General features: G+C 38.2%; 1 pseudogene; it reads right to left on the bottom strand.

Annotated features, from left to right (window-relative positions):
• Window positions 1-27,146, bottom strand: part of LOC124973616 (SH3 domain-binding protein 5-like) — an 84,585-nt pseudogene that overhangs the window by 13,230 nt on the left and 44,209 nt on the right.

The following is a 27,146-nucleotide window of genomic DNA, read 5'->3' as shown; positions in this document are numbered from 1 at the left end:
CAAAATTCATAACCCAAAATTGAGGATTGAGTACATAACATTAAAACACACTTGTATCCCTGATGGCATTACTACAGGTGTGAATAGATATCATGTGTAAAGTACATGGTGTGTAGTAAATGCCAATAATTGATGACTGTTGTTTTCTTCTACTGAAATTTTAATGAGTTGATTGCTGGATGTGTCAGGAGCTAGTTCTAAATGTTACACAAAAAATATTGATAAATAGTCTTTCTCCTGCAGAAAGACTCTTAATAGCGTGTAAGGGTACAATAAACTAAGAACAATAGCTTCCAGAAGTAACATTTTAAGTAAAATCACTTTTGTAACCAAAACCATGGATTCTTGGCCATTCAGTGATACAGGATTTACATATATCTTTCACGATGCACTATTTGCACTTTCATTCAAATCTTGCCTTTGTAGAATATTTAAATTAAAAAAATCCTAGAATGCAATGAAAGAGATCCTTTTCCAGTTTTTCTGCATAGAAAGATCAGTCCCTCGGTACCCCACCTGGATTTGTTAGTTGGTTCATTCATGTGGCACTTCCTGATGCCACCATAAAACAAGGTATTTTCAGAATCTTGTGAGGGTGGAAAAATCCTGAAATAGTAATACATCAAGTGCCAATAGACAGGATTAAAGGGAAACTTTCTTGGCAAATTTCTTGCAACCTGTCACTGAAATGATCCTTCTCAGTGGCATCTTTTCTATCTCAAATCTTGATTATCATACTTGATGGTTGGGGTTACATTGTACTTCTCCCTTTATAAATTCTCCTCTCCCTGTATAAATTTGTGTTCTTTGCAAGTATGCATATGTAGAAGTTCCGATGGCAACTGGGCTGCAGGCATAATTGGTGAGGTCAAGGAGGCATGCTGGAGTTTCTTTAGACCTTGTGGTGAATACCAGGCAGAACCTGGAGCAGAACCCTAAAACGAGTAAAATGGAACAGGAAAACCAGGAAGGAGTGGCCAGTGCTGGAACAGGCACCATGGCGACCTCTCCTTGGACCCCTGAAGTAGCCTGGAGGATCCAGGGCTCCCCCTACCACTGTGGCTCTATGGGAGCTGGTGGGGTGGTGACTGACCACACCTGACCAGCCAGGTAAAGGGAGCAGGATCTGGAGAAGACTCCCTGGTAGACCAGGTTATGGTGGCCCTGGCCCCAGTACAGCCTTCAGCTGCAGAGCACCTTCCCCGGTGCTGCCACTGTCTCAGACCTCTCTGAGCCTCCCTTTGGAGCCTGGGTGGGTGGAAACTGTCCAACAATTCCCCTGCCACAGCCAGACTGCAGAGCAGGGAGTGCACTGTGCCCCTAGTCCACAAAACTGGACTTCAGAGCTAAGGAACAGCAGCTCCTCTTGCTCCAGGCACAAAGGAGTGGGATGGACTGGGCAGCTGCCATGCTTTGGGGGAGAAGAGTTGGACTCCTGGCCCTGTGGCCCCATGGGAGGCTTCATTTGGAAGGCCAGTCTTCTGAGGTTCAGGATTTTGATCCCAGGCTGAGATGTTGGCTCATGACTATGATGAAAGAATGCTTGAAGAAGAAAAATGATGAATGAGGCATTTTAATGAAAATTGCTTTCAAGGGTTAATGCAGTCGTACATTTACTACAAAATTTAGTTTGGTACAGTAGACAAAAATGGTTAAATTAACAACCTGAAATCAGTCTAATTTATCCATCTGAAGTCTAGCATTCCTGTATGCAACACAGTAAATAATGGGTAGCCCTGGCTCTGTGTTGCTTTCTGACATTTTTATCCAAGTTGTCAGCTTCCTATTGCTGTGTTGTGCTAAACTTTGATCCTTCTTTCTTTTGTTAAAAATTCAAACACTTTTGTTTAGTAAGATACTGGCCATAATCTTCCATTGTTATAATTTTAATTTTCACTCTGGGTTTACAGTGGCTGGTCTGTATAAATAATTTACACAAAGGTGACTGAATGTTAATACCAGGTGCACTTAAGTGAATGTGCCCATTCTCATTAGCTGATGCAATAACATATTCAGTTTATCTGTGCATTGCTGGGCTCTTGATTTAAGATGGAAACAGAGTTTCTTAACTAAAGTTTGATTACCAGCAAGTAGAATGAACACTTTAAGTATGTTTTACCAAAATTCAGAAAATTATATGAGATAAAAATAAATTCCAGCTAGTTTATTTGATTTTTAAATGCCAATCTGATTTTAGCCACTTAGAAAGTACTAACCAGCTGGTAACATTTACTTTTAATTTTTCGTTAAAAGGAGGCAAACTTTTTCATGATGATTTTATTTATGTGTAAATCCTTCATATCTTTTTAGATCTATTTCAATATTTTCTGACTACTGTCATGTATAATGCCATTTTTGTGCATGTGTGATGTGACATTCATAAATTGTACCACTATGACTTTTTCCATGTAAAATGGCTATTTACAGAATTTTCCTTTAAAAGCTAGTTTTACTGTTTTTTCCTCTCCATTTAAGCTTCTAAACAAATAATTTATTACTCTTTATTAAAAGAATTGTTTGAAAGCATGCAAATATTTGATTTGCAATCATATGAACAACACCTTTATCAAGTGTTACAAGCACGATTCTTATAACCAATTGTGATAAATTCTTTTCTTTTGCAGCATTATTTTCATATGAGCAAACCAAAAATTCATGGTGACCAGTTGCAGTTCGACTGATGTATCTTTTGTGTATGGGGAATTTGAAGAGGACAGTGGATTCATTTAGAAGTGTAATTGGTGCTGTGACCATAACAACTTTACTCTTGTTAGTCATACTTCATCTTTTCCATGCTGGCTTTGAGTGTTTTCCTCTTGTCATGGTCAACTACTGAATTTACTTCAAAGATGTAGAATACTGTTAAAAAATACTAAAGTCTGTACAATTAAGTCAAAGAATTATGCAATAATTTCCTTTATAATTTTTAAAGTTGAGGGTCAGAAATATTTGAGAAGGTCAGATCCAATAGAGCATAGCGATACTATTTAGTTTAACCAGTCTCTAGTAAATACTTCAATTTTGAATATTAACTAACAAATAAATGGGACCACCACAGAGATGGTTTGCCCAGAGTTTCAAAGCACATTGTCTACAAATGGTAATTTTAATAATTTATAAAAATGTTGACATGACTAGTCTTTAAAAAGTTTCTATATTTTTCACTGAAAGAAAACTATTAGTTTTATTGCTAAATATGATGAGTATTACTATTCCTCTTAGATGACCAGTGATTCCAATTGTCCCAGTTTAAAATTAAGCATCCCATGAGTATGTGATAAATTAGTGATGATCAGAACAAGTTTTAGTATCCGATGTTCAAGAGGAAGTTGTTACTGTTGCATTGATTATAACTGTAATGTATAAAGCTGCTCCCCTGCCCATCAGGTGCAGTAATTTTTCCTGCCTCCCAACCACTTGTCAATCTGTGTACATCCTGGTTAGCTATTGGTTCATCAGTCAGCTTACAAGTATCCTTCTCTGATATTGGTACCCTGTTAGCCCAGCAGAATTCAACTGTTTTACTGTAGCTTCCCGCCATCTTTTTCAATTCTTCTTCTGTCTGTCCTACACACTTTTCTCTATCCTCCTGGCTTTCCACTCTCTCTATCATGTGCCCTTTCTTTTCCTTTCTCTTTTCCTCTCATTTTCTCTCTTACCCAACAGGGAGACACTGTTTGCTTAATAAATTCCCTTATGTGATTTCCCGTGTCTGGCGTGGTTCCATGGAAATTCCCTTACAATAACCACACATAAATGCTGATTTTTTTCTTTTGAGCATTCAAAGAAAAACCAAAAAATTAGGTATGCTGGCCTATGATCTTTACATTTTATGGAGCTGTTCATTCTAAGCTCTTGATTACCAATAACGTGTGTCTAAGAGATTCTGTACAGCTTCACAAGGACACTCTATGTAGAGATACTTAATTCTGGCTGGCACTGGTCTTTGTAATGGCATTGGCTTTTGCAGAGATGACAGTTCATTATAGTTTGGGTGAACTATTTTTCTTTCCTTTTATAGCCCCTAACGGAGAATGACCCATTTTTTGTACTGAGCTTAAAGAAAAATTAAACATTGTTACACATCGTGGATTATTTTTCCTTTTGGAAGCTATAGAGATTTGGTTTGGGTTTTGATTTAGTCTTATTAAATATTCTAATCTTATCAGAGTTAATTCTCTAAATTTATACTTATATCAATTCTCACCAAATTGACAGGCATTCTGGAAGTCAGGCATGCATAAATGTTTATTTACCATTCATCTCCCTGTTTGACCTAACTTTGGTTCTCAATATCATAGTGTCCAGACTATTTGAGGTCTAATCAGTCACTTTTTCTCATTATTGACATGTGCCTCATTTTTTTTTCATGTTCAGTAGGTGAAGTGGTAATTCTACAAATGAACCATTTCCAAGTGACATGATCCCAGTGGATTGCATATAAGTACAACGTTGACTACAAACCAGACATAGACTATATAAATCTGCATTCATAGTTACTTTGTCATCATGAACCAATTCTTGGCAATTGTCACATATTTGACGGAAACTCTATTATTATCTAGAAGGCTACAAAGTCAGGTTAAGTAATATCTGATGTTTTCTTTGCTTTACTTTCTCTTGCATTTATACTTTGTTATAACAAAATGGTTTCTGTATAAGAGTGGATGGAGAAGGTGAGGATCTCTTGCCCATAGAACTTGTTACTAACCTGCATGTCACATTTGATCATCATGAATCATCAGTAATGCTTCTGAATTGAGTGCTTAAGGAAAATTTAGATGGAACAGAAGCACAATGTGACTGGAAAATGCTGATAAAAAATTAAAATTATTTTATCATTTCCTCTCAAACTTCAGCCAAAAAAATGTTTGAATAAGGACATACTTTCCTCTATACATTTTTATTATCTTATTTGAACTTTATCTTCAATAAATTTTGATATTAGTTAACCAAATAAATTATTTACAGGAGCTTAGGTTAAAAATTCTTTAAAAAATTCTGATGCTTGGTTTTGTCAATCATGTTTTCTACATCCATGTCCCTCTGTGAGAAAAGTGCATCGCCATGGTGTGTTGGATGAACAAGTGGCATGTTGGCTTATCACTCAATGAACTTTAGCTTCTTGAAAGACACCTGGACCTTTTTTGTTTCTACTTCTTAGCAGGTGGAACTGGTCAGCCAGACCTTAAGTTGTAGCATTGTGAAGATTACACTCCAGTTTTCCAAGGAACTGCAGTCCACCCACCCTGACTGCATGCACTATTACAACATTCTCTATAGAAGATGTGCTAGCATGATTGAGTTCCCTTGAGCTGCATTTGTGGTTTGCTTAGTTGTCAGTACTGGTGAACAGCTGTGTGCTTCTGCACTCCATGCACTGAGACAGGGAGAAGTCTTGGGGAGGAAGTGACACTAGGGCCTCACAGCAGGCAAGCTCTGTGGCTCATCCCCAAAATTCATTCTCCCTGCCCACCTCCACTTCCCATGTTTGGTTCAGTCTGCAAGAGCAACAGGCACACAGTATGTGTTTCTCTCTGGAGCACCTGCTTGCTCTCTACTCTAGATTCACTGTGACAACCAGAAGGGCAAAATTTGGGACACACAGTCTCTAAGAGATGTTTAAGCTCTGTTGTGGGAATGAAGGACATTCTGCTGAGATTTATATAATTTGTCTTATGAAAAAGATCCAGAAAAATTGAGGTCAAATGAGTCTTTATATCTTCACTGGGTGTAGTCACCCACACCTGTGATCCCAGCAGCCCTGGAGGCTGAGGCAAGAGAATTTGAGTTCAAAGTCAGTCTTAGCATTTAGTGAGACCCTGTCCCTAAATAAAATAATAAAAAGGACTTGGAATGTGGTTCAATGGTTAAGCTTCCTGGGTTCAATCCCTGGTACCAAAAAAATTATATAATATATAATTATTATAATTATTAATATTATTAATATAATTATTAATATAATATACATTAATATTATATATAATGTATAAATAATTGGTTATACCTATGTACACAACCTGTACATATATACACACACTGTATCCATGTAATTTATTTTGTACTTTCTATTAATTGATAATAGAACCAAAACTATTGACAGACTGCTTCCTAATGTATCTTATTTGAGACTAAATGCTTCACTATTTTCAACAATTCTGTTTTTTCAATTTCTAGAACTCTGAGACAGATGAATTTGAAACAAATTGGCTGCAAATTATGATGACAGGAACAAAAGTGATTTCTGCAAATATAAGTCTGTATAAAGTGAAAAATATAATGTTCTACAGACTTCATATATATGATTTTTAGAAAGTTGCTCTATTTGAACTGGTTTGATTTAAAAGTGATGCCCTTTTAAATAGTACCACTTACCCACCATAAACAACTAAAGTTCAGTTTAGTATAAATTAAAGTGAAAAGATTAACCTTAAAAACCCCAGCATGAGGCTCTGCCACTGAGGTTTATTTTATTTTATTTTATTTTTTGAAGCCTGAGAAGGAATATTTATTTACACTTTAAATGTCAATCAATAGCCACACACAACATTTCTATTCATTTTAATACATTTAACAAAATTGTTAATGCTGAATAGTACATGAAATAGCAATTAACATCAATAAATGGTAACACAGGTTTGCTCATTTTCTGGGAAACCACCTCCACAGTTGAGTTTGTAACTGGCTCATATATACCTTTAACAAAAATTGGTTTTAAAACTTTCAAGACAAGAGGAACATGAAAATCCATCCTGACATACCCACTGGTGCATTGGAGATTTCTCAATATGGATGCTTCTCTCTTGACTGGAATTCCATGTGCAAGAGGAACACTTAGAAGCTCCATATTTGACATGATTACAAATTAGTTTTATGTCTCACTGACACAGATCTTCTCTGTTCAGGTTCAAAGAAAACTCAGAAACATCACAGTCCTCTATCTGAACTTCATTCAAAGGATTCCATTCTCCTTTTGTCCCAGCCTGGTTCTGCAGCTGGAGTGACAGCGACTTCTTCTTTAGCTATCAATGGATTCAGGACAGACTTTTCTCTCTGGATTTTACTTTATATTTTCATTATCAATGGAAGAGACATTTGAAAAGTCACTTAAGAATTACTTCATCTGTAATGGGGCCAATAATTGTTGGTGTTCTAAGTTTTTCAATCAGATTTTTTTAAACTGTGAAGCAGAAGTTGGAACCGTGCATTTTCTCAGTTCTCAACCACTAGCTCAAGTTCTAAGTGTGATGAAGAATACAACAATATGGAGTATTTTTCAGAATAAAACACTTTTTTTTGCACCCATGGATGAAAGAATTGTGAATATTTAAATTCCACTTTATGTCTCAGCAGTACTCAAGGACTCCTCTGTCAAGGGTGAGCTAAGACCTGCCAGCAATCACCCAGTGATTGCTCCCCTACCTTAAACTGCGGAAGAAGACTCTAGATTCTGGGGGAAGGGTCTAATTCAATCAGCCACACTAAGATGAAATATTCACAATTCTTTCATCCATGAGGTTTATTTTAAACTGAACATTTTTTTTTCTCTTCTTTCTCTCCCCCTCCCTAACCTGGGGTGTGGGAGAGGATGGGATTACTCTTCTTCCCCATTCAGTTATCTGTCCTTGAGCACACACCCACCACAGGTGTGAAGAAATTCAGACTGGCAATGGCACCAGAAGATCTAAGAAATTATTATCTCCCAAATTAACAAGTGTAGTAGGACCAGGCACACCTGGTATCGCCTCTTTAAAAACCCTCTGTTTCCCCTGATGGGCAGAACTGCAGCCACTGAAACAGGAGTCCCCTGTGTTTCTCCTTTGCTAGCAAATCAAATGAACTTTTGGGTTTTGTTTGTTTGTTTGTTTAAGGAAAAAAAAAACCCTAGCATGAAAAACATAAACCTAAAAGTATTTAATTGTTGTATAAATAATGTAGGAAACCTAAGTCAAATACTGAGTGATAAATTTCTCTCTGAAAAAAAATGTGAAGAGAGAGCCTACAGAGTGGGAGAAAATCTTTGCCTATCATACTTCAGATAGAGCACTAATCTCCAGAATCTATAAAGAACTCAAAAAACTCAACACCAAGAATACAAATAATCCAATCAACAAATGGGCTAAGGAAATGAATAGACACTTCACAGAAGAAGACCTACAAACAATCAACAAACATATGAAAAAATGTTCAACATCTCTAGTAATAAGAGATATGCAAATCAAAACCACCCTAAGATTCCATCTCACCCCAATTAGAATGGCGATTATCAAGAATACAAGCAACAACAGGTGTTGGCGAGAATGTGGGGAGAAAGGTACACTCATACGTTGCTGGTGGGGCTGCAAATTAGTGCAGCCACTCTGGAAAGCAGTATGGAGATTCCTTAGAAAACTTGGAATGGAACTACCATTTGACCCAGCTATCCCACTCCTTGGCCTATACCCAAAGGACTTACAATCAGCATACTACAGAGATACAGCCACATCAATGTTCATAGCTGCTCAATTCACAATAGCCAGATTGTGGAACCAACCTAGATGCCCTTCAATTGATGAATGGATGAAGAAACTGTGGTATATATATACAATGAAATATTACTCAGCCATAAAGAATGATAAAATTATGGCATTTGCAGGCAAATGGATGAAATTGGAGAATATCATGCTAAGTGAGATAAGCCAATCTCAAAAAACCAAAGGACGAATGATATCACTAAGAAGTGGATGATGACACATAATGGGGGGTGGGAGGGGTTAGTGTTAGGGTTAGAGTTAGGGTTAGGGAGGGGGGCAAGAATGGAGGAAGGAAGGACTGTATAGAGGGAAAAGAGGGGTGGGAGGGGTGGGGGGAAGGGAAAAAATAACAGAATGAATCAAACAACATTATCCTATGTAAATTTATGATTATACAAATGGTATGCCTTTACTCCATGTACAGAGAAACAACATGTATCCCATTTGTTTACAATAAAAAAAAAGAAATGAATTACCAAAATTTGCTGCAGTCTAAATGAAACTTGAAAAGTTTAAGTTGAGTCAAAGTCAGGAAAGATTACATGTTGGATAATTCCATTCACATGACCAGTAAGAGGGCAATTGTGCAGAGGCAAGAAGTTGATTTCTGGCTGGCTTGGGGATGGGAGACTGGGGTGGAAATGAGTGGTTGCTTATGGTTATGTGCTCTTTCTGGGGAGGCAGAAATGTCCTAAGAGTGTTGATTGTACAACTCTGCAGATACACTGGAAGAACTTGGTTCATTCGTTTAAGTGGATGAGTTGTACAGTACATGAATCACATCTTGTAGAACTGATATGTCCTGTGGTAACTTGGAGTATTCCAGATACTTCTGCATGCAGTGTCTAGGTCAGAAATAACTTCCTAAGTTGTGATTACACCACAGATACAATAAAATCTACAAGGTAGATGCTGTCAGCTGGGATCAGATACCAAGAGCTACATTTAAAAAAACAGATGGCAGCCAAATCACCTATGTGGAATACTACTAGCAGGTAGCAAATTTTATTTAAAAATATATTGGAATCTTAAATTTTTTCAAACTTAGTAGAATCAACTTCTTCTTAAGTCTTATTTAGGAACCTTCAATATACAGCATTAACAGTCTCCTGTGGGGACTAGGTCTGCCTCATCTGTTATTCATGTGTTCAAGGACCTCTGTATGTGGCTGTGTAGCATCATTAGACTGGTTCTACCAGGACCATTCTGTCAGTCTTAGAAGTGGTTACAGTGGTTTTAAATGTGTAGATAAAATACTAGATAACAATAAAATAAGGTCAGTCTTCAGATAGAAAAATTTACTTGTCCAGAAATATTAGCTGTATAAAACTTGGTTCAAAAAGAATAAAAATGACCTATTACATCTGACATGATATCAGTAACATGCTAAGGTTTATAACTCACAGTTACTCAATCTCAAATTTGAGTATTCACAAAGAAATAAGTAAATTTTGTTCAGTAAACTAAGAAACATCAGTTGATGCAATTAACTTTCTAGTTTTGGCAGAGGAAAGAATGATCATTTAAAGAATGCCTGATACTTGTAGCAACTAGAAACAATTTGTAAATGGGTGATAAAAGAAAGAGTTTATGTTTTTTATGTAAGAACCTGTAATAAAGCTATATGGAGCTATTAAAAAGGCACTGCACTCTGATGAGTGCCCAAGGGACTATAGCCCAGTGACAATGTTACCCTGGTGTGTGCACCACCCTTGATGCTTATTAGTGCCTCAATTGCTAGGGCAGTCGATTCTGCTCATCTTAGGAACTTGGGTTCTCCCAGCAGGCAGACAAGAAGAAACTATTCTGATAATATCACGTGTTATGGGGGTTCTCTCATAGTTGTTTAGATTGAGTGGTCCTGGAAAGCCCCTGAGAAGATGAAATGTGCATGTTAAGAGTGAGCTGTGTGCAGATGAGAAGAGAATGAAGGGAATGACAAAGGCACCCTTGTTGGGATGAGCCTGGCATGTCCCTATCTCAGACGGACCTGGTGTGTTCTCTATGGAAGTAAGGTGGGTTCAGGGCAGGAGCTATGTGAACAGGCAGAGGCTGCGCCATTATTGTAGGGTGAGACAGGGGATACCTTTATAGAATCTTGTGCTCTGGGGAAAATTGAACTTTACTGTGATCAAGTGGTATGTAGCTGGATCAAGTGATCTGGATTTTGTTTTGTTGTTTTGTTATGGTGCTGATGATTGAAACAAGGGCCTTGAGCATACTAAGCAAGAATTCTACCACAGAGCCACATCCCCAGCCCAAGTGTTCTGTTTTTAAATACTGTTTTGTGTAGATGTACAGAGCATGGGCAGTGGCTAGGTAAAAATAGAGGCAAGGAACCCAGTGAGGAGGTTGTTAAAGGGACTTGGGTAAATGGTGGTACCCTGGCTTGGAGAGGTGGGTAGGAATGGGAAGGACTTGTGGATCTTATGGGTGCCAGAAAACCGAGAGGACATGGGTGGACAATGGCATCACCCTCTATAATGGGGGCATCTGGAAGAAGCTGCCTGGGGTGGACTGGAGATCTGAGAGGCTCTGATGGAGTTGCAAACTGCAAAATCAGTGAACACACCATGAGAAAGTTTAGGACAGGGAAACAAGTGAATCCCAGCTGCTTTTTAAATATCTGTAGACCACTTAAAGGAAAAGAAATCTAGATCCCCTTCATCAGTATCTTAATAATTGGAACTAGGAGCCTATCTTAAGAATAGTCACAAATGCTGGATTTGAAGTTGTCTTCTTTGGGGTTTGAGAACTCTCTTGAAATTCCCAGATGCTTGAGAAACAACTGATGACAGAATCCGCATAACAGGTTATCATTGGCAAGGACTTGTTGATAAGTGATATGTAAGGCTCTAGCAGAATCACTCTTTGTTGTTGAGAGGAAAGGTACTTTGCCATTGGAGAGTTTCAATATTGGTGTAGGAAGTTCTGTTTGTGATGTCTTGTTCTGAAAATGTCTTCTCCTACTGGAAATGGGGACTATGAGCTTAGGGGAAATGACTGAGAACAAATGTTGGGTGTAGATCTGTAATTAAAATTTTAAAAAGGTTAGGGTTTGCCCTTCTCCATTAAGATGAGTCTTCTTAAAAGTTCTTGATGTGCTTTAGGACTTTTCAAGGCAAGATCAGTGTGCACTATAGACTCTTAAGAGTCTCAGCCATCTCTGTATATGAGGACAGAAAAGAGAACAGTGACTTCAATGTAATGCTTGGTGGGAGCCCTACTCTTTGGCCATGTATGCTTATAGGAACCACAGTGATGGTTCCTGGGACATCAACATTAAAATAATTTAAAAAGTACTTATCATTTATTCTTACACCTAATGGAGAAACTATCACCAGCATGCCTCCAGGCATTCACATGTCCTAACCATGTACTTTGTACCTCTTCATGTCATGTTACTATGGTTTTTCTGGTAATCATGGCAGTCTCCCTTGCTTCTCTTGAGCAGAAACACAATAAACATGTCACTGACTTATCTAAGCCACTCTTGGTCAGACAAGGCAGATAAAAAAGGAGCCAGAGGCTTATGCCACATTCACCTGTACAGCTGGTTCCTGAGCTGTGCTACCTGACATGTAATGCTGACTGATGTGGTCTCTGTAGAAGACAACCCTGTCCTAAAAGTCAGATATAGCTGCGGCCATTGTATGCACCTATAATCCCAGATATTCAGGCCAAGGCAGGAGGATGGCAAACCTGAGGTCAGTCAAGACAACTTAATGAAAACTTGTCTAAAAATAAAATGAGTAGGGGTGTAGCACAGTGGTAGAACACCCTGGGATCAGTCTCTAAATTTTTAATATCAAAAAGCAAAAGTCACTGATTTAATTGTGATGTAGCAAGTCTTTTTGCAGAAGTGTATGACTCAGAATTGCAACCCCTAAGTTGCTTGGTTGGTGTTCTCCCCACCCAATACCGCAGTCTTCTCTAATATAAATTTATTCTTGCTTGCATAGTTGTATTTTTAACTTTTTTAAAAAGGTATAACAGATGAAATGTGTAAAACTATATAATGATGAAATCCTTTGCAAGAAGACATGTTTGGGTAACTCTAAGATGGCAGCTGGCGTTGAGCCAAGAGGTGGCGCATAACTAGTGTTAACACGGCATGATCTACTTTTGCCTGATTAGTTAATGTCTCCTTTGTGCTAGTGGTCAACAGATATTCCTCATTCTTTCTTGATTGGTACTGAGGGGCATGCCTCAATTGTGCTGATCCTAAGCTGATTGGCTGCCTTAGGTATATAAGACACACCTATAGGAAGCACCAGGGATAAGAGGATAAGCACCTAGCAGAAAGGAAAAGCAGCACCTCTGAATGATGGCAGAATGCAGGTTGCATATTGCAGAATGGAGAAGTAAAGCCACACCTCTAGATAGCAGAGTGAAGGACGCAGGATGCAGGATTCACCTTTAAGAAGAAACAGCAGAACCAAGAAGATATAGATCTCTGAAAGTGTAGTCTTTCTCTTAAGCAAAGTCTCTCTTTCTCTCTTATGCAAAGTTTCTCTCTCTCTCCTCTCAAAGCCTTTCTTCCTCTATAAGCTAGGGAACAAATAAGCAAGAAAGCAGCGCACTAAAGAGAAAGATAATAGAAGTAGCTCAGTTTCCAGTCCACCTCTGATAAATACCCGTGCAATTGTTGCTGCAGGCGGTAACAAATTGCCGTGGGCGGCGACAATCCTTGTCTAAAAATAAGACCAAGTCCCATGAGGACAACAGTATTGAAGGATTTTGTCAAGTCTGTATGAGTGTAAGTGCTAGTTTTCAGGTTGAGCTTTTGCCCATGTGTTGTGTGCACTGAGGCTGAGCACTGTGTATATCCTGTGGCATCACAGATTCTTCTATTTAAAAATGACTATTGTAAATAAAATGGTATTCTTTTGGGGAAAAAGGGAGTAATTTCAGTTTTTTATGACTCATTGAAGTTAGAGGAATAAGATATGGAATGATGAAAGAGAGGATGTAAATTGCCTGTACAAATGTGAGTCCAGGGGAAAGATTATTTCAGTTCTATCTACAAAATTGTTTCCAGAGTTAAAATCCAGTTGCTTGCCCCATGAGTGACCAAACATGTTGACAGCTAATGAGTTGAGGCAAGGAAAGTGACTTTATTCAGAAAGTGGCTGTATGCAGGCTGGTGTTGTGGCTCAGTGATAGAGCAGTTGCCTAGCATGTGTGGGTTCACATCTCAGCACCATATAAAAATAAATATAATAAAGTTATTGTGTCCCTCTACATCTTTACACACACACACACATACACACACACACACACACACACACACATTTTTTAAAGTAGCTCTATGAGAACAAAGGGGGAATTATGTGTCCAAAGCCTCTTAGGAAACTGATCTAAGGGGGCTTAGTGATTGATGGGTGTTCCCAGACAGGTGGGCATCCTGCAAAGAGAAAACTGGATAATGTATATCCAAGTCATGATGTTTTCCAGTTTCTAAAATCTTAACAATAAAGATCATGATTTTTCCCTGTTGGGGGCTATGCCAAGCTCACATCGGCAGTGAGGAGGTTAATTGACATAAGCACACTCAGGTGATTTATCACTGGCCGTATTAAGTCCACATGCACAATGCGTGCATAGGTGTTCCTGAGCGCACCTGCTCGGGTCTGCTCGTTTTAACCCTTGCCGTGATGAGACATGAGGCAGCTGGCTCCTCACCTGATCGCAACTGGCATGGCCCCACCCTCCACCTCCTGGAGGGAATATAAGCGGGCAGTGGGCGGGGGGGGTGACAGTAAAGAGCAGCAGTAAGCAGCAGCAGCTAGCTAGCAGCAAGAGGCAGAGAGAAGCCACTAGCAGAAAGGAAGAAGAAGCGGCAAGCAGATAGAAGCAACTCGCAGAGAGAAGCAGCAGGCAGCAGGGGAAGGCAGATCACAGAGTGGAGAATTGAGAACACACCTCTAGATCACAGATAGGTAGATCACAGTACATGGGACACATCACTAAGAAGCACCTCAGATAGACGCACCCTTAGTTCACAGGATGCAGGACACACCTTTAAGAAGCAGCAGAACTAAGAAGATATAGATCTCTGAAAGTGTAGTCTTTCTCTCTTATGCAAAGCCTCTCTCTCTCTCCTCTCAAAGCAAGTAAGCCTCATTTCCTCTATCCTCTATAAACAAGCAAATAAGGAAGCAGCTCAGAAATAGAAGTAGCTCAGTTTCCAGTCCACCACCCATAAAGACGCACACAAATTGTTGCTGCAGGCGGTGACAAATACCTGCGGATTTGGCACCGCAAAGAGCCAGTGACATTTCCCATAATGGATTAGCTGCATATTATACAATGTTAGAGTTGGGGAAGGGGAAAATAACTCTCCCTTGACCCTCTTGCTGAACTGTTAGCTGAACTCCCTGTGATGAGGTACAACATCCTTCCTCAATTACTTACATACTGTAAACACCTGGCAGTGAACACAGAGCATCCTTCCTCAGCTAGTGACTCCCAAAATGAACAGAAACATCTCCACTGCTGAATTTCAGTATTTCAACACTGAGGAAAGCAGTAATGGTTCACGTAAAATAGTCCTGATTTGCAAATATCTAATTGTCATTGCTTATTTTCCTTGGTTTGATCACAATGGGAATATTTTAATTTTCAGGAACCAGAACACACAAAGGGAACTTAAACACTTCCATTTGAGGCTTGACCCAGACTTTTTGTCTGTCTCAGGAAGAACTTTGAAAGAAGTAAGACTCTTCCAACATGATGAATTGGTAAAACAGATTTTCAAGATTTTCATGTCATGGTGGGGTCAAATAAAGAGTAATGCACAAAGGAACAAATTTAGTTTGGTTTATAATGATGAGTATTGCTCTTTTTAGTACACCTGTCTTTTCTTTGAAATGGCAGGCAAACGGTGAATAAGAATTATGTAAAGCACTTGTCTTTGTCATCATTTTATCTAATATTTTGAAAATTTGCTCATTACAGTTGGAAAACTAATCTTCCAAGTCTATTCTTAAGAATCAGTTACCTAGAATCAAAATGATACCATGGAACCTAGGTTAAAAGACAAGACTGCAGGTTGAACAGTAGTTGAGCAAAGGCTGCTTAATGGGAAACCTTCAGGAGAACCACAAGAGGTTCAGAGTTTTGTGGCAGCAGTGTAGGCGGCAAGCTTCCATAGGCTGATATGCAAGTTCAATGAAAAATAGTCTATTGGACTAGAGTAGAAAGACCCTACATAGGGGTTGTTTGGCAGTTTCTGGTTGGTAAGGTTTCTAGTTTTGCTGGAATTTTTCCATTAGATCTCCTGTGTACCTGTGGAGGAAGTTGAAGTCCTGGAATCATCTCAGTCTAATGAACTCTCAATGAAATTTTACAGCGCCCACGATAGAATCCAAGTCTTACTAACCTATATCATATATATATATATATATATATGTATATATATATATATATATATATATAATATATAATCCAGTCATTATTAAGATTAGAATTGAGATTTCAATAGGAAATAGCATGGAAATGTTTTTGGATAATGTTGGCTCATTTTAGGAAAAAAAGTAATTTACATTTTGTATTTCTTTTCCAATTCAAGGCTGATCCACTAGCAGACTGTTTAAGAGGGTCAAAAAATACATCTTTACTTAGAGTAACATCACTAAATAATTGGGTATTACTTTATACTATGAGCTGTGTTGAAATAGCCCATTCCTTAGTTTGTAGTCTAAAGAAAGTCACCCCCACCATGAACATGACTATGGGAAGAGCAAATATGTAAGTAGAGTGGAAATTATTTCCAATCTAAAAATCAGTTGTTAACAATCTGAGAGTCCCTGAAATATCAATGTGTAGGAATCATTTTCTTTATCAAAACTCTGAATCCTTATAAATGTTAATTTCATCCAGTCAACACTACAACAGGCTTTTGTGACATAGTTTCTGGCTGTTAGGATACATGTCAAGTAAGGCATGGGAATCAGCAACTTAGTGTGAATGGATGGGGAATTCTTCTATAATTTGTTTAGTTATACATGACTGTAGGCTGTTTTTTTGGCTACATACATAGAGCATAACTTATTCTATTTATGATCCCACTCTTGGGATTGTACCTGATGTGGAGTTACCCTGGTCATGTATACAAATACAAGGCTAGAAAAGTTAACTTTTCTATGTTTCATATTCTCCTATTCCCTCCTTTCCCTACATTTCCCTGTCTAATCAAATGGATTTCTATTTTTCCCCTCCCCAACTTCCTTTGTTTGGGGTTAGCATCCACAATCAGAACATGCAGCCTTTGCTTTTTTGGGGGGGATTGGCTTATTTCACTTAGCATGATATTATCCAGTTCTGTATGGGGAATATTAATAGCTAAGTCCTGCTGAGCACAAGGGTACAAGGCATGTGGCTCAGGAAGCTGAGGCAGGAGGTTCACAAGTTTGAAGCTAGCCTCAGAACTTAGCAAGGCTCTGAGCAATTCAGCAAGGCCCTGTCTCTAAGTAAAATATAAAAAAAGGTTGGGGATGTGGCTCAGGTGATGAGTGCTCCTGGGTTCAAAAAAAAAAAAAAAAAAACCAAGAAGAAGGTCTCAATCATGTTTCCAAAAATTGAACTAATTAAGAGATTTAATCTTGTTAGAGCAATTTTGGGTTCACAGAAAAATGGAGAAGGTACAGTGACTTCCTATGTGCTCCCTGCCTTTCCCATTATCAATAGCTCCTACCAAAACAGCACATTTATTATAATTGATGAACCTACATTAGTACACTGCAATCACTCAAAATCTATAGTTTACATTGGGCCTCATTCTTGATGTTGTAAATTCTATGAATTTGGACAAATGTATGTGACATATTCACCATTATAATAGCAAGTGGAGTAGTTTCAACTAATATTTTTTACTAATTCCATAGGATTTCCTTTTCCAGAATGTCATATAGTTGAAGCATACAGTATGTAAACATTTTAGATTGGATTCTTCAAGTTAGTAATATGCATTTAAAGCTCTTCTCTCTTTTTTTTTTTTTCTGGCTCCATAGCTCATGTCTTTTTAGTGCTGAATGCTATTACGTTGTTCAGATGTGCCACAGTTCACATATACGTTCTCCTATGGAAGGACATCTTGGTTGCTCCCAAGTTTTGACAATTATGTACAAAGCTGCTGTGAATATTCATGTGCCAGTTTTTGTGTGAACAGGCACAAGTGTTTAACACTTTGAGTAGATACCAAGAAACACAACTGCTGGATCACATCATAAAAATGTTAGTTCTTCACAAACCATCAAACTGTTTTCCAAATTAGCCTCACTTTTTGCATTCCCACTGGGTACCAGAGTTCTTGCTGCTCTGTATCCTCACCAGCATTTGGTGTTACAAGTATTCTGGGTTCAGGTCATTCTAATAGATATAAGTCATATATTTTAATTTGTATACCCTCAATAGCATGTGATATGATATGGAGCATCTTTTCACATGCTTGTTTTATCTTTCCATATTTATCTTCCTTGGTGAGGTGCTTATATGTTTGTCTCATTTTTCAAACTGGCTTGTTTTCTCATTGTTGAATTCAAAGAGTTCTTGGTATATTTGGAATAATATCCCTTTATTAGATGTCTTTTGCAAATATTTTGTCTTAGTCTGTGTCTTGTCTTCTCATCTTTGGCAGTATTCTTCATAGAGCAGAAGTTCTTAATTTTAATGAAGTCCTAGTAATCTATTTCTTTTTTCATGGATTTTTGCTCTTGATAATGTTGTAAAGTCACTGTCATAATCAAGGTCATGGAATTTTTGTCCTTTAAAACTCTAGGAGTTCTTAACTTTTGTGTTGTACATTTAGGTCTGTGATCTATTTTTGCATTAGCTTTGTGAAGGGTGTAATGTCTGTGTCTAGATTTACTTTCTTTCTGGCATGCAGATGTCTAGTTGTTCCAGGATCATTTGTTGAAAAGATTGTCTTTATTGTGCTGCCTTTCTTCCTCTGATTACTGACTTAAGTCTGTTTCTGGTTATATATTCTTTTCCATTGGCCAATTTGTCTTTGCTTTCCCCAAAACCACTGTCTTGATTACTGTAGTTTTCTAATAAATCTTGACATTGGTTAGTTCATTCCTCTACATTTGTTCTTCAATATTGTATTGGCTAGCTGTAATGCACAAATTAAAAATGTGAAAAGAAAAAATGTGTTGGTTATAGTGAGTCTTTTGCTTCTCCTTTTAACTTTGAAAAATTATTTTGCCAATATTCACAAAATAATTCACTGATTTTGATTTCCTTTGCATTATATTGATTTAATAAGCAGGAAAGAAGTGACATCTTGACACTATCCATGAACATGAAATAGGACTCCATTTGGTTGTTTGATTCCTTGGAATCTGTTTCCCTCAGATAGGTAAAATCTGACAATATGTGTACAAGACCGAAATATTTCATTTTGGGGTTCTAATATTGTTTTGTTTTTAATTTTTTGATTTGTAAATATCATTTAGCTTTTGTATGTTAATCCTATATCCTGAAACCTTACTATAGCCTCTTATTCATTCCAGGATTTTGCTGATTCAGATTTTCTTCAGACTTGTCATCTGCAAACAAAGATAGGTTCACTGCTTTGACTTTCTTGTGTAATTACATTAGTGAGAAACTTTGAGTAAAATGTTAAAGGATTTGATGAGCAGGGACACCTTTGATTTTTAAAAGTTCAAAGTTTTCTTTAATCAATCCTTTTAGTTAAGAGTGAAAGTTGAGATAAACTGATCTGAGAGTTCTGTCACCCTCCATTGTTTTGATGTTTGCTCTGTCTCTTGTCATTGTTTTTGCCTTTTGGTATGCCTTGTAATTTTCCTTGATGGCTGGATAAGATGTGTTGGGTGTTACAGGGTGTGCTATAAATGGTCATGTGGTAGTAAGGTGAAGGGAAGCTATACTCCTGTAATTAGGTCTCATTCTCTCATGGGGCTATGCCTGTGGACTGTAAACTTCACAGGTTTTTAAGTTCTTTCTGGTTAGGTGGGACCAGATGACTAGAGTGTACAACAGTTGCTATTTTCCTTACCTCATGCAGTTTAGCTGTTCACAAAAGAAGTATCTGTGCTCCTACATTAACTGCAGCAGTGTTAACAATAGCCAAGACATGGTATCAACCTACATATCCAAGAGATGAATGGACAAAGAAAGTGGTATGCACACCCACAATGACTGCTACTCAGCTATAAAAAGAAGGAAATCTGATCATTTGTGATGACACTACATGAAGTGAAATAAGCCAGGAACAGAAAGAAAAGCATCATATAAATCCCATTTGTGTAATCTAAAAAAGTTGATCTCAGAAGTGGAAAGTAGGACAGCATTTACCACAGGCAGGGGTAGTGGGGATGGGGAACCTGTAGGGTTGTTGGTCAAATGACATAATTATAGTGAGGTGGGAGGAGTAAGTTCCAGAAATCTAGTGTTCAGCATGGCAACTATAATTAATGGCACATACTATATTCTTGAATACAATGTCACAAGAGTGTATGTTAAGTGTTCTCACCATGAACATGACTACTGAGATAACTAATGCATGTTCACTAGCTAAATTTAACCATTCCACAATGGATATACACTTTAAAACATGTTGCATCCAATAATTATGTATATATATACATATATATACATATATATAATATATATGTTTCTATATATTGATTTACCTTTTTTCTAAAGCTGAGACATTTCATTTGAAAATAAATATGGCTCAGAAAAGGTGTTTCTCAATGTAGCCTCCCAGGATTCCCTGCAGCAACTAATAATGCCAAGATTAGATAGAAATCGATGAAATTGAAAACAGAAAAATGAGAGAAAACTCAACAGAACAAGGAGCTTATCTTTTAAAAACACCAATTTGCCAATTTTATTTATGTTAAGACTGTAAAAGAGATAAGAAATAAAAGTATCAGCATCAGGAATGAGATACAATATAATATGAACCCTGAAAATATCAAAAGGATAATAAAGGGATACTATGAATAACTTTCCATACATAAACTTGACAGTTCATATGAAACAGATCAATTACTTGAAAAAAACAAGTAATAAACTACCCAATATGAAATAGATAATTTGGACAGTTCTGTAACTATTCAGGGAATAGAATTTGTAATTTGAAAATCCCCAAAGCAGAAACCTCCAGTCCCATATATTTTTACTGCAGATTGCTACCAAGTATTTTGAGAATAATTAACATCAGTTCTATATGGTCTCTTCCAAATCATAAAAGAGCAGGCAACACATCTCAATAATTCTTGATGCTTTACTCTGATAGCAAAAACTGAAAAGTTAGCAATTTCTAAAATAAGACTATAGATAAATATTGTTCATGAATAGAAATACAGAAATTCTTAACATGATATTGGCAAATAAAATTCAGCTATATATAAAAATAATTATGCACCATGATCAGATTGAACTAATGTCAGGAGTGAAAGGTTGGCTCATATTTTAAAATCAGTTGGTGTAATACACAATGACAGAACAATTATATTATCATATCCATTGATAAAAAAATGTTTGAGCAAATTCAACCCCCATTTATGATTTTTAAAAACTCAGAAAAATAGGATCAAGGGAACTACCAACTTGATAAAGAACATCTATAATAAACCTCCAGTTAACATTATATTTATGGGTGAAAGATTAAATTATTTCTCCTAAGATCAGGAACAAGTCAAGGATGTTTACTCTCAAGGATCATATTCAACCTAGTGCTAGAATTTCTAGCTACTGTATAAGGCAAGAAAAGTAAATGAAAGGCACATGGATTGGAAAGGAAGAAATAAAACCATCCCTGCAAACACCGCAGATGACATAATTGTCTACATAGAACATTCCAAGGAATCTACAAAAATATCTCCTAAATCTAATATATGGGTTCAGTAAGGTTATAGAATATAAAATAAATAAGCAAAAAATATTATTTCTGTATACTAGCAATACACCAAAACTAAAAGTAAAATTTTTACTATTGCTTATTTATGTTCATTTCAAATAACAAAGTATATAACTATAAAACATGTACAAGATTCATATGCTACAAACACAATACTGATGAAAGAAATCACAGATCTAAATAGTGAGACATATTCTATTCAGATTAGAAGACTCACTATGTCAAAATGGTAATTCTGGCCAAATTGATGTATACAGGTTTATCATAATTCATATAAAAATCTCAATATTTTCATATACAAAGGCAAGATTATTCTTAAAACTTGTGGGGGAAAGTAAAGGGACTACCATAGTTAAAATAAGCTTACAAAAGAATGAAAATAAACTTTAATCAGTCTGCCTGACTTCAAAGCACATTATATACCTATTGTAATAAAGATGGTGTGGTATTGGCAGGGAATAAATTCACAGATTAATAGGACAGAGTAGAGAAGACAGAATAACCCATATAGCCATTTGATTTTTTACCAAGGTGTAAAAACAATTCAGAGGATAGAAGATAGCCTTTTGAACAACTGGAGCTGGAACAACTAGACCCCATTGGGGGAGAGTAATTAATTTTGACCTGAGCCTCACACCTTATCCAGAAGTTAACTCAAAATTGTTACCAACTTAAATGTAAGTGGTAAAACCAAAACTTCTAGGGGAAAAAAAAACCAGAAAATCTCCAGAATTTAAAAATAGACAGTGTATACTAAATGATCTCAAATTCACATACCACTAAAGAAAAATGTGATAAATTATACTACCTTAAAATTTAAAGTCTTTAGTTTCTTTCCCTGGGATTTAAGATAGCCTCTATGACTGCTTTGACAAATGAAGAAGTGATATCATGCCATTTTCCAGCCCAGATCTTAAGCAACTGACAATCTCTGCTTCCTGGCTTTTGCAGTGCTCACTCTGAGGGAAGCCAACTGCCAATATAGGAAGACTTGCTCCTATGAGACCACCATTCTGCAAGGAAGCCCAATGGAGACCTGTGGAAAGACTGAGTGGAGAAAGAGGTTCCTGGCCAGCCCTATCTCTTTCAGCCATCTTTGCCCAGTGCCAGTCATGTGAATATAAAAAGCCATTTTGAACACTTTGTGCCAAAAATCACAATGTGAAGAGGTGCCAAGAAGCACACCCAATAGTCAGAAGCAACCAAGTAATTCTGAGCAGAACACCCATCTCTCCTGAACCCTAGTAAATTCCAGGCCCACAAAATCATGAGCATAATAAAATGAACACTGTTTCACACCACTAATTTTGGAGTGATGTGTTATGCAGCAATAGATAACTAGAACATGAATATATTTAGGTATATTAACGGAAGCTTCCTCATGACAATTAAGGTACTAACTTTGGGATCAGACTGACCAGAGTTTGAGACTAGTCTCTGCCTTTCACTAGTTTATAATAAGAGCATTCCTTGCTCTGTAGAAGAGGAGGAGGAATCATACCTAACTCATGATTTTTTCCCCCAACCTTTATAGCTAGTTTTCTCTCTCAGATTCAGGCAGCAAATTAGACTTGAGTTTTGTTTTTATTGAAGGTTTCACTTCCATTAACTATTGTCTCACTCTTCTACACGAGAGTATGAAACTCATATCTGCCATCTTCACATCCAACAACATATTTCTAACACAAATGATGACTAAAAGAAGTTTCTTGTTTGTTTACAACACTTTTTTAATTCAAAGACACAGAAGGATCCCATGCAAATAATGGGGATGAAAGAGCACTACCCCAAGAAAAGCAGGCCCCAGACTGAATTCAATAGTTCATTTGTTTAGTACATGCTCATCTATGGTGAGAAAGAGTCAGGCCCTGGGCCAGGCTGCAAGAGTTCAAGGTTGTAGCAATGCAGATATGGTTCCCTGACCACCCGGAACATGCAACTTCTGGGGAGACCAGCACTGACCAACCAAGCCCAAAAGAAAATGTGAAATTCCAATTGTGGAAAGGCCTTCCAGGAAGGGTGGAATGTGTCATACCAATGGACCCTTGCCAGTTCTGTGGCAGCAGAGAAGGTTTCCCTCAGAAATGACGCTCATTGGTGATTTTAACCAGGTGAACTGTTCGGACCAGACACGGGGCTAGACTAATAGAAAAGGAGGGCATAGCAACAGTGAATTGAGATGGCTCTTAAAAGACATGGTGATTGAGAGAGCAGTTGATAACTGGTGGGAAGTTGGGAACCAAGGCAGGAATCCTTTCATTCTGTAAAACTAAGCCTTTTTAAAAGCCAATAGGAAAGATCTATTTGAGGAAATGTTGATGAAATGAGAGGAAATGAGTAGGTAGATAAAAAGCAGTTTTGCTGAGAGGACAGGGAAAGGCAGCCTCAAAAGCACCCGTGCAGGACTTGGACTTAAACAGGAGAGATGGCTTCATTGTACAATAGGACAGGAAGTGAGAGCAGATGTGGAATGTGTGGAGTGTGAGAAATGGGGATATCTCAGCTGAAAGAGTCTAGTTTTTCTGTGAATTTGGGGGAAATATGTGGTGAGGGTTTAGGGACATTTGCTGTTGGGGATCCACAATTTCACCCAAGTGAAAAAAGCACTCCAGTCATTGGAAAAGACAGAATTTGTCATAAAAGATCATTAATACAAGTCTGTTAACTAACTGAAAGGTTCTGAAAGAGCATTCTAAAGCATCACAAGGGTAGTTGCTGCAGAAGGTAACCACCATCCCAGGGCTGGAGGAACCAAAGGAAGGGGTTGAGTTTAACTTGGTCACCACAAGAGTGACCAATGGGTGGTTAGGGTCCAGACCGCTGAGGGAGAAACACTGCCAGACTCTGGGTCTGTCAGGTGACACCAGGAGGAAACTCTACAAGTGTTGGGAACATTACAAACTGGATTCAGGTATCACTGAAAGAAACTGTAGCTGCCTTAGCAAATGACCAGGCTGGAATGCTCAGATGCAGGAAGATGGAAGGTGGACCAGTTCTTCCTCCCAGTATACAGAGCTGCCAGCAAAGCAGTACCAGGGCATGCAGACCCACCCTAGTGGCAGGCCAAGTACTGATGAGGAGCAAGCAGAGAGTGGAGAGAAGGGTCAGTCCTGGAAGGCTAAGTTTCTAAATGGGTCTTGATTTAGATACACGATTTTGTCCTCTCCAGAAAGATAATGTTGGGTACCTGAAGGATGCTCAGTAGATTCTTATGGATTCAACAGAGGCAAAGCACGTTTCTGAACACAGAAAAGCAGGGTGTCCTTAGAGCCTACTGCTCTGATTGGAGGGAGCATCAACTGCTAGAGGCACAGTACAGATGTTAGCCTTGTGCATTCACAGCCAGCTGAGACCGGCTACATTTTCACCTGCAGGAGAGGTGGGATGGGCTATTTTTCTCTTCTTCCCTTCCTCCCTCCCTCTCTGCCTTTTAAAATTATTTAAGATCTACTCCCTTTTTATGAAATGTCATATATTAAGAAAAGTAGAAAAAATACAATTTTCAAAACTACCCAGTTCTACTACCTAAAGACAAAGGTTAGTAGCACTTAGTTACATGTCCTTCCAGACTTTTATGCATATTTCAGTGCCACTTTAATCATTTAAATATACAATTTTGTATTCCTAATTTTTTTACTTAATTTTTTGTGATAAACATTTTCTGCATTCCTACAAGTGCTCTGTAAACATATTTTAATGGTTGTGCACTAATCCTTTGAGGGGATAGTCCATAATGTACCCGATCATTTCCTAATGGTTGAACATGTGGATGATTTCTGATTTCTTACTACTCTAAATGATGCTTCAGTAAGCATCTTTCTCTATAATATCTTTTCTATACTCAGAATTATATCCCTAGAAAAAAATGACTCTGATGGAATTGTTGAATCAACAGATATAATGGTGAAAAAGTGATGGTGGTCGGAGTTGGAAAATGCCAATGAGAATGGTAGTGGATTCACACTTGAATGGCAGATCTGGTTGTCTGTGAAGGGGTGGTAGTGGGAGAGTTGTGCCCTCACTCCTCGGCCAGGGAGGACAAGGGACAGTGTTTATCTGTCCCAGATATTCATACTTTGGCCAAGCTCCTTGACTGAATCTCAGTCTCACAGAGACAGGGGTCTGAGGGACAGAGGACCTAGAGAAAGGGGTCCTTCCCACTTTTCAATAGGACTTTAGCATGTGGAGCAATCTGAGAAACATAGCTCTGCTGCAGCCCCTGGGTTTGCCACTTAGGAACTGATACCACTGTTTATTGGTGACGAGTTCTGCTTCCTCTAATGCTGAAGTCTCAACACTAGAGAAGCATGCCAAGGCAAACATGTTAAGCAGGTTTTATTTAAAGGCATAATACAGACTTCTCCTGGGAGGGAGAAGGAGCCATGGCTGATGTTCTAGAATGCCCAGAAGTGAGCATGCCCTACATCTTTTATAGGTTAGGGTCTCTTTTGTTCTCCAGTTCTCTTCCCTCTTATCTCTCCTTCCTATGTGACTAGGCCTGGTTTTGCAGGTGAGATGCATAAAGTGAGAAGCAGATGGGGCAGGGGGAGGGCCAAAGTGAGAGAGCCAGGCAAGGGCCCAGGGGGCATTAATTAACAGCTCCTTGCCTTCAGTCCTTGATAAGGGCAGGTAAACTTGGTAATCAATGAGGTCCAGAGATCCTTGACATTCCATTCTCCCAGGGGCAGTCTCCACCTTCCAGAGGCAGATGGCTCTCATGGCCTCCATTTCCTCAATTTGACCCAATCCCCTATTTCTACCCTAACTGCCTGTCCCCAATTATGACTTCAAAATCATCTGCAACCAGTACTCCAGTCAGGGAATGTTTGTCACTGTGGGTTCCAGTAGCAGGAGTGGTGGTAAATTTCCCTCCCACATGGCTCCTTGGCGAGAGAAATCAGGGTAATTCTCTGACCCTGAGAGCATTTTGTATTCATGTTTAAAGGTTTGACTCAGCTCTGGAGGTCCAACATTGGCAGGGGGCAGGCATTGGGTAGTGGCCTTCTTGCTAGCAGGGTTCCAGGCACTGCAGGATATCAAATGGCAAGAGACAAGACAGGGAACATGCTTTGTGTCCCATGGCCTCTCTCTGTCTCCCTCTCCTTATTCTTCCCCTTTTTTAATTTTTATTTTTAATTTTTGTACCAGGGATAAACCCAGGGGCACTTAACCACTGAGTCACATCCACAGCTCTTTTTATTTATTATTAGAGACAGGATCTTGCTGAGTTGTTTAGGGCTTGGCTGAGTTGCTGAAGCTGGCTTTGAACTTGTGATTCTCCTGCCTCAGCCTCCTGAACTGCTGGGATCTCAGGAATGTACCACCATGCCTGCCACTCTCCCTCTTCTTATAAATCCACCAGTATCAATCACAGAGCTCTACCCTGATGATCTTATTTAATCCTTATCACCTCCCAAAGGTCCCATATCTGAGTTTCCACCCCTTAATTCCTCACAATGGAGATGAAATTCCACCCTAAATTTTGAAAGAGCCAAACCAGAGCAGAGGGTTCCTATTATTACATGAGCAGAAGCAAGAGTCAGAATGTATGATTTATTAAGATGGAGCCATTTACCCACTCAAGCTGGTAAAGCCTGAGAGAATTAGAACTTATCAACATAATTTATTCTATTAAATTATTGTTACAAAAAATTTACCCTAGTAGGATATAAAGTGATGAAACCAGCTTTCTAAAACTCCTTTTAAAATGTCTCTGAGACTGGAAGATGAAGGTGGAA

Source organism: Sciurus carolinensis, unplaced genomic scaffold (genome assembly GCF_902686445.1).
Source record: "Sciurus carolinensis unplaced genomic scaffold, mSciCar1.2, whole genome shotgun sequence".
Classification (NCBI taxonomy): domain Eukaryota; kingdom Metazoa; phylum Chordata; class Mammalia; order Rodentia; family Sciuridae; genus Sciurus; species Sciurus carolinensis.
This window is presented reverse-complemented; position numbering and strand designations above follow the sequence as displayed.